Genomic DNA, 9,372 nt, shown 5'->3' with positions numbered 1-9,372 from the left:
TTCCTTTCGTTCTACATCATTCTTAGGGCATTACATGAGACTAAATTTGTCCCAGCTGAACAATTGTTCATGTTAAATCTCTCTAGAATTCTTTCGATATAGCCTTTCTGAGACAATACCAATAATCCTTGTGATCTATCACGGAATATTTCTATTCCTATCACATAGGATGCCTAACCCATATCTTTTATTTCATAATTCTTAGAGAGAAAATCTTTAGTCTCACGTAATATGCCTAAATCATTAGTAGCAAGTAGAATATCATCAACATATAGGACTAAAAATATAAACTTGCTCCCACTGATCTTTTGGTATATACACCGATCAACGGTATTTTCCACAAATCCAAAAGATGTTATGGTATCATTAAACTTTATATACCATTGTCGTAAGGCTTGTTTAAGTCCATATATTGACTTCTTTAGTTTACACACTATTTAACCTTTTTTTTTAATTTCAAAACCCTCTGGTTGGTCCATATAAACTTCCTCCTCGAGGTCTCCATTAAGAAAGGTAGTTTTCACATCCATTTGGTGTAACTTTAAATCATAATGAGCCACCAACGCTATAATAATTCTTAAGGAGTCTTTCTTTGAGACCGGTGAAAGGGTTTCTTTATAATCAATGCCTCCTTTTTGAGTATAACCCTTGGCAACAAGTCTGGCTTTGTATCGTTCAATATTGCCATTTGAATCACGTTTGGTCTTAAAGACCCATCTACACCCTATTCTTTTAGAACTTTCTCGCAATTCAACAAGTCTGGCATTACTTTCAATGGCTTGTGAAAATGAAACCGGATCCTTATTAAGACCAATGTCAAAATCTGACTCTTGCAAATAAACCACGTAATCATCCGAAATAGCCGATTTTCTAACTCTTTGAGATTTTCTTAACGGCATTTCTTGTGGTTCATTTGTGTCAAATATTTGTGAGTCAGTTTCTTCATGAAGTGTTTCATCCAAATGTTGCTCAGTGTTGTCAAAGTGTTCTTCAACAACTGGAACAATATTTGGTATTTGTGTGGAAGTAGGCACATTCACGGGTAATAGAATATTGACCCTCACCTCTTTTATTTTCACACTTCGCTTTTCAACACTCCCACTAAATTCACCATTCTTAATGAATCTTGTATTACCGGTTTCAACAATTCTCGAACTATGATTTGGACAGTAAAACACATACCCTTTAGATTTCTCTGGGTAACCAATAAAGTAACCACTTAATGTTCGAGAATCTAATTTCTTTTCTTGTGAATTATAAACTCTAGCTTCCGCTGGGCAACCCCAAACATGAAGGTGCCTTAAACTAGGTTTCCTTCCTATCCACAGTTCAAAATGGGTCTTTGGAACTGCCTTACTAGGAAACATGTTTAATAAATATATAACGATTTTAAGAGCATACATCCACAATGATTTGGGTAATGAGGAATTACTCATCATGCTCCTAACCATATCCATAAGTGTTCGATTACGCCTTTCTGTAACACCATTTTGTTGAGGTATTCCTGGCATAGTATACTGTGCACATATGCCATGTTCCTCGAGGAACTTTGCAAATGGACTGGACATTGTCCCGATTCATTATATTTTTCATAATATTCACCACCTCTATCTGACCTAATAATTTTCACCTTTTTATCTATTTGCCTTTCAACCCTATTAACAAACACCTTGAGAGCATCTGTTGCTTGAGATTTTTCTTTCAGCAAATAGATGTATCTATAACGTGAAAAATCATCGATAAAAGTGATAAAATATTTCTCTCCACCAAAAGATGGAACATCAAAGGGTCCACAAATATCGGTGTGTATAATTTCAAGAAGCTGGGTGCTTCTTGTGGCGCCTTTCTTACTATGCTTGGTTTGCTTTCCCTTAATGCAATCCAAACATATAGTAAGAGCAGTAAAATTTAGATTCGGAAGAATCTCATTCTTTACTAATCTTTCTAACCTTTCTTTGTATATATGACCCAAACGTCTATGCCACAAGTAAGCAGAACTTTCATCTAGTGAACTACGTTTAATTCCAACATTATGTTGAACATTAAGAAGGGATTCAGAAAAACCAATATCGAGTTTCAATTTATATAAACCATCACTAAGAAAACCAGAACCATAAAAAATAACATTCTTATATAAATTAAAACATCCATTTCCAAACTTTAAATCAAATCCAGAAACATCAAGTCTTGAAAGAGAAATCAAATTCCTAGAAACTGAAGGTACATAAAGAGTCTGTAATAGATCAAGGTGATGTCCAGTCTCCATGATCAAACGATAAGTCCCTATGCCTTCAATTGGAGCCTTCATATGATTTTCCATGAACAAGAAATCCTTATTTGGATTTGTAGTTTGGATTGTAAGGAATCCCTGCAACGTAGTAGATACATGAGCAGTTGCACCAGAATCAAGCCACCAAGTATTATTAGAAACTTCTATTAAATTTGATTCGAAACATACAAAAGCACTAATTGTACCTTTCTTTTCGAACCAAGCTTTACGTTTCAGGCAATCTTTCTGATAGTGTCCTTCCTTATTACAGAAACGACACGTATCTGTCTTATGTTCCTTCTTAGCATTCTGTGGAGATTTAGCAGGTTCTTTCTTCTTCTTGAACTTGTTGGGCTTCACTTTAAGTCCTTTACCAGTTCCTTGACCCATGAGGTTAATTGAATGACTCCCTTGTTTCTTAAGTTTTGACTCCTCCTGAGTAAGTATACTGGATAATTTACTAACATTCCACTTATTCTTAATAGTGTTATAGTTAATTTGAAATGGTCCATACTCAGGAGGCAACGAGTTCAGAATAAACTGAACCAAGAAGGATCATCCACTTTCATCTCCAAGGTCTGAAGTCTTGCTGCAATGTTAGTCATCTCGATGATATGGTTTTGCATACTACGCGACCCATCAAACTTCATAGTCGTGAGTTCAGCCATTAGTGTACCAGCGAGAGACTTATCTGCAGAACGAAAATATTCTTCCACAAACTTCAGGTATTCCCTGGCACTTTCTGTTTGTGGAATAGTACTCTTAATATTGTTGGCAATATTCATTCGCATAAATATAAGACTTAGCCTGTTAGAGCGTTTCCATGCTTTATGGAAAGACTTCTTATCCATACTGCTCGAATCAGTAATGGCAGCGGGCTTATCATTCAGCAAAGCCAAGTCAAGATCCATCACACCTAAGTGGAACTGGACTTGTTCACTCTATTCAGAAAAGTTCAATCCGTTGAACACAGTAACAGACGAAGCATGCGAATGAAAAGGAATAGCTGCAAAATAGATAATACATGCTCACAAATCAATATGGATTCAACAAAATAGTTAAAGCATAACGCAATTCTCTTTTGGGTGAATACTACGACACACTATCATAATTTAAATGCCATTTAGTCTTTAATAGGTAATTTAATATTTTTAACCAAATATATATGCCATCTTTGGACAAATAATATATATTTGACTAAAGAATATTAATTTTACCTCATCATATTCACTATTCATAGAATAATTGATTCACCTTTGGGTAAATCCTTAAGTTCTAGCAATAGTGAAAATTAATTTATCCACTAATTTTTAATTATAAGCATTTCATTAATTTCATGGATAAACTATAATTTTATGTATGCATATTTTCATAAACAAACTAGTTTGGCCACTTTGGTGACTAACAAACTATATAACATAAGTGCACACACAAAATAGAGATCATAAGATTTTATGCATGTGAATACTTTAAACAATCTAGTTTGATCACTTTGGTGACTAACAAACTATATAAACATTAATCACATACATAAAAATAAATAATAAATGACTTCACCGACTTAATAATCCAAAATATTATAAGAGATGAGAACCTAAATTAAATATCTCCACAACATATACATAATAAAGTAATCAATTTTTTTTAATAAATAATAATTTTGTGGAAGATATTTCATAACCTAATTCCTTTAAATATGCTAGAATTATCATCGGCGCCGCCTTCAAGGCTAAGGCTTCTCCATTCATCCTTATTTTATTATTAACAATAATATAGGACCTTTCAGATTTTGAAGCCCAAAGTTGCATAAAACTTTTTTCATACTAACAATACCAATCCTTATAATTTGCAGACAAAAGAACGTGATTCATGATTAGTAATTGAATGTACAAGGTTATACTATTCTTATTACTTAAAGCTATTGACACATTCAAAAGCATTCTTAATTCTCAGAACATACAACGAGAATATGAGAAAAAGAATTTTCTCCCATTCCTTTTAGGATATTCACGGATAAAGAATGATTCCTTTCGTTTTCATTAGTGAAGATTATACGTTCAATCAATCCAGGCTCGGATACCACATGTGAGCATAAACTTAATTGTATACCAGGATCTTGAACATGATAATCTTACACAAAATCGTACAGAAAATATACCTGAATCGTAAGCCATCATTGTGAAGCGGAAGCGTTAATTCAAATTAGTTTCTCTCCCATTGCCCTAGCTTTCGTTACCGCCGTCTTTAGTGATGGAAGAGAGAATAAAAAAATACGGTAACTTTAATGGGTAGGGAGAGGACCAATTTATAGAGATTCTCACTTAATCCGGTACATCCATCAAGTAATCGATCAGACAGATGAGATTGGATCATTAATTAAATATTAATTATGAGCCTTAAACCTATTGGGCCACATACACGTAGGAAAAATAACTTACAGCGGAAGCGAAAGCCTGAAACGAACCGCGGCTGGAATCACTGGTCGATGGTGATTGTCACGTTGTGACGAATCAACCCCTATATCGCAGTCTAAACCCTAATCTGATTTTAGGAGACGACTAGGCGTAGGAAAATACTGTGTATTCTATATTTTTAGTTGTACACTTTATGTGTACTTATATAGGGAATACCAGAGTTTACTAATAACCCTGTTGGGCCTTAAAGAACGCCTTATGGGTGGACCCAAAATTTCCTACATAATCCGATGTTGAAGATTCACTATTAACATGAAAGAAAATTTTCTCCCTTGAGGTTCATCCTTCTACTCGTTTAAATTTTGATTGCTATATATGTGAATATATCGTTTGAAGCATGAAACTTGTGAAGGTTGTTCATTGTGATATTGATTTTTGTCACTTGCTTATCTTGCTAGTTTGGCTTGTGGATTACTGCTGTAGTTCTTAAATTGGAACGTGAGCAGAAGTTCGAGTCTTTCAGATCTTGTTTTGTTGAACAAGGATGAGTTAATAAAGTCTTGGTGATGTGTCGAGATTCTTTTGCTTTTAATGTTGCTATCCTTATTCGATTTCTAAATTTTTCATATGTGCAGTTCACTAGAATTACGTATATAAATATTGAAAGCACAAATCAGAAATCAAGTCTTTTGTCGACTAGCTTAATTGCTACAAAAGTGGTAGTTTCAGGGGCGACCCTTTTAGTCGCCGCAGAAAGTAATATTTTATTTGCGACTATAATGACGACGCTACAAATAAGCACAACTTTTTCCTTTACTGCTTAAACCAAAAAAATTTATTTCCCGCTTGGACCACATCAGTGGCAACGTTTTTTGAAGTTGTCGCTAAAATTATGTTGCAGCGACCAAATCGCCTCTTAGTTCTTTACTTTAAAATTGAAAACTAAATAAAAATTAAACACCCTTCGTAGTCTTCCTTTTGCTTTTTTACCAAATCCATTCTCCTCTTTCCCTCGAAACCCAAATTGAGCCGTGAAACTTGCCCATGTGAAAGTAGAAACGAAAGCAAGCAACTCCTTTCTCCTGAAATTCTCATTGTGGGACGCGAACCGGTGAAATAAGAAATGGAAGCAAACGATTTGGCTTAAGAAAAATCAATTTGGTGTCTGAGCATCGCAAAGCGGCCTTGTGTTGTTTCCTCTCCTTTCCTCTGAGATTCGTAAGTTGCAGTGGTTTTTCTTTTTTGGGTATTTTCACTTTCTATTTTAGTTCCCATTGCTTTTCTTGTTAAGAAAAATTGCTCTGTAAGTGTCCGTTTTGTGGTTTGAAATAGTCTTGAATTTTCCATGAAGTCTTCAGATGTTCTTTCTTTATTTTGGGATTTGTTCAGATTACTGTGATAGCCTTAGCTTGTTTTTGTTTGTTTTGATAATTTATTATAATTTTCATTAAGGTCAAATGCTTCATTTTTTGTTAAATTCAAGTGCACATGCTTAGTTGATTAGTTAGAACTGTATATAGTATGGATGAACCCTGGGTATCCTTGTTGATTTCTCTACTTAGTCACAGTCCATTTTCTTAAACTATTCTTGTGGTTTAAGGTCTTTAAATGTCTTTTTTTTTTTTTTAATGTTTTGGCAAGCATAGAAGTGTTTAAATTCAAGTAATTGAGTCAAAATTGTGCCTCCATGTTCTCTATTATGGGTGGTATATTATACTCCAGAATGTTCTTCTTTCCCCTGCACTCGGATAGTTTTCTGCTTAACCTAGATAAACTTGCCATACTTTTGTATAATTTTCCTCTTCACCCCAAATCTTCTCCGTTCAGAGAAAGTAAAATGCATAGAAAGAATGAACTCTATTACATAGTTTTTAGCATCTGGAATGGAGATTAGGAGCGTTTGGGTTTCTTATTCCCTTTTTTCTTTTGGTCTCTGATTGGATTTCTTTCCATTGCTAGTGATATTTTCACTGTCAGTAGGTCAGATTTTGGTTGTTATTTACCCAGTCTAATCGGATTCATGAAATCTTTCTCTTTTCCTTTTCTCTTTGGAGAAGAAAGTGTAAAGAATAAGCTTTGTCTTTGAACCTTGAGATAATAACACTGATAATTGCGCTATATTGGTTTTGTGGTTTCATAAGGTGAATTCATATATTTATCCCTTCAACGATGTTGTGTGATTAATGGATAATTATGCTGTTATGCTGATTCTTAAGCATGGATATACATTTGTTGTTTCGATTTTCTTCTCTCTGCCTTGTTTTTCTTTCTTTTCTCTTTTCTACTCATAAGAAGGATGTGTTCTCTTCTAGTTAATGCTATCCGTAGTTTTCAAGATCTTGAGGTGAAGTTTGCAATTATTTCTTGAAGATGAATTTCATTATGTTTCTTAGTATAGGTTGGTAATGAAGAACAAATTCATGTTACTATGCGCATGTAGAAGATAACCGAACTTTGTTGCGAGATATTATTGGCTGCTTGACAAGTATGAACCATTTTAGAACATATAACACCTCCATTATTATGGAACTCAAGAGGTTTGTTTCATTTCTTAGTTTTCTATTTATGTTATTGAGCGTATTCTTATTTTTCTAATTTGACCTATTTTTGAAGATAATTGTTATGCTTGAGTGCACATATATATTTTTGTAATACTTTGTTAGAAAGTGTGGCTTTCAAACAGTAGTTGGCTAATTTCCACATATTTGAAGTGTCTTGATTAGTCGGACCCCTACATGCCACAACAATCATACTTAATAAATTTGGTCTTGTCCAGATAGTTTGACAAACTTATTAAGCCTACATATTTGAAGTCTCTTGTTGAATCTCAAAGGAAAATTGTTCCTAATGCTTGTAAAATCTAAATTGAAACTTAAAATGAAGAGTAAGGAAGAATAAAAGGTATGGATCTACTCCTAACCAATCTTCAGTTACCTAGGCGTTATGAATTTTTTTTATCAATTCATTCATATTATCGAAAACATTCTTTATTAGCTAGGTTGTTTTAGGAGAATGTGGTACTAGGAGTCCTATAGTCCTTGAAGGCTTGAACATATAGCTATGCACTGCAAAATGTAGTTGCTTTATTAACACTTACAGAAAAATGCTATAATAATTTTAATGTAAAAGATAAATTTTCTTCTGTTGTGTTTCTAATAAAATTTATTTCATTGGCAATTAATTGTTTTTATTAGCTTCATTGTTGACAATTTATTCATGAAGGAGCTTTACTGTGGTCATTATGAAAGGAAATTGGCAGAAAAGGCATTTAGTTTTTTGTGATAGATATTTATAATGACAAGCTATTCAATTTGATTTTTTCAGGTATGTGGATTTTAGATAGTAATATACCTGACTTGAACGACCTTGGGATTTTCATTTGGCATATATCTAACTTGAATTGAACTTTTTTTTCCTTCATAGAAACTTTTGGTAAAGTAATTATGCACTGTGCTTCCAAACATTATCATGGTGACTGCAGAGATATTTTCGAGGCTCGGGATTCTGAGTTCACGGCTTGGGATTGTATGAAGAGTCTTTAGACTTCAAGAGAAAATGATGCTAGCGAAGCCAGAACTTGAAGACATCTTATTTTGCTTTATTTTTTGTTGTTGTTTTCATGTGTATGCACAATTACTACATGTTATGAATTTTTGTTAAACATTTCCTAGGTTATTTTGTTTGATAAATGTCTTTAGTGTTGTCTCTTCTAATATTAATGAGTTGCCGTATTACCTTTGTGCAATATTAGTAGTAATATTATTGCAGCTATTTTTTTTTTTAAAAAAAGACAAATACAATTTGTGGCGACTATGGTCGTCACTAAACCCAAGAAATTGTGGCGATTAAGAGTTGCCATTGGAAGCATTATAGTTTTTAGTGGCGACTATAAGGCGCCACTAAACGTCTTCATCACTAGAGACCTAACAATCTTTTTGCGAACTTTTCCTTACTTCCTAGGGCAAATAAAGTCGCCACACATGTGCATTTTCTGTGGCAATCCCAAGGAGTCGTCACAAATAATATATAGTTACGGCTTTACTTGCAGCAACTAAAGTCGTCACTAAATATAAGAAAGTCGCTGGCCCATTAGCCTAATAACTAGATTACATTATTTCCCCCAAAATGGTATCCATAAATTATGGCCTTCACAATTATCTCAAACGTAGCAAAGAATATGCCACAACCCAATTTCACCTAAAGGTCGTGATGGCGCCCAACACTACAGCTAGGCAAGCCAAACTAATAAATTAAGTATATATCAATCATTCTTTAATAATTTTCTAGATAATTTATTCTTTTTCCTAGCAATATTAATGAAAGTAGAAAAGGTACTGATTAATTTAAATCCAAGGAAAATAATACAAATCTAAATTCTACCAATATGTATGCCAAGACCTAGTGTCACAAGTGTATGGGCATCTAGTAAGTTATACAAAACTCCAAATACTGTCTGAAATAAAATAGACAGAGTGCAAATACAAGAAGAGGCACTGGTAGCTGCAGAACGACTCAGAAAGTGTAACGATCCGACCGGTCGTTTTGAGCCCTAGTGCGTCGTTCAGTAGTTAGAAGCTATGAGTAGCTTCATTTCAGGTATTACGACTTGTACGCGTGGTCAGAATTGAAATTTCGGAGGTTCAGAATTTATCTGGAAAGAAAATTCTCATTTCAGAAGCTTTAAGTTGG

At 33.9% G+C, this 9,372-nt stretch overlaps 1 long non-coding RNA gene across 2 annotated transcripts; it reads left to right on the top strand.

Moving 5' to 3' along the window:
• Positions 1–5,465: 5,465 nt before the first annotated feature.
• LOC107830008 (uncharacterized) lies at positions 5,466–8,407 on the top strand. 2 transcript variants are annotated; one of them, XR_001658063.2, is made up of 2 exons: positions 5,466–5,901; positions 7,082–8,407. It is a non-coding gene; the product is annotated as an uncharacterized LOC107830008 (long non-coding RNA). The 2 variants fall into 2 exon arrangements; XR_001658064.2 differs by having other exon boundaries at positions 7,077–8,407.
• The last annotated feature ends 965 nt before the right edge of the window (positions 8,408–9,372 follow it).

The sequence above is a fragment of the Nicotiana tabacum genome, chromosome 22 (genome assembly GCF_000715075.1).
Source record: "Nicotiana tabacum cultivar K326 chromosome 22, ASM71507v2, whole genome shotgun sequence".
NCBI lineage: Eukaryota > Viridiplantae > Streptophyta > Magnoliopsida > Solanales > Solanaceae > Nicotiana > Nicotiana tabacum.
Note: the sequence above shows the minus strand (reverse complement) of the source record. Positions and strands in the feature narration are given on the sequence as shown.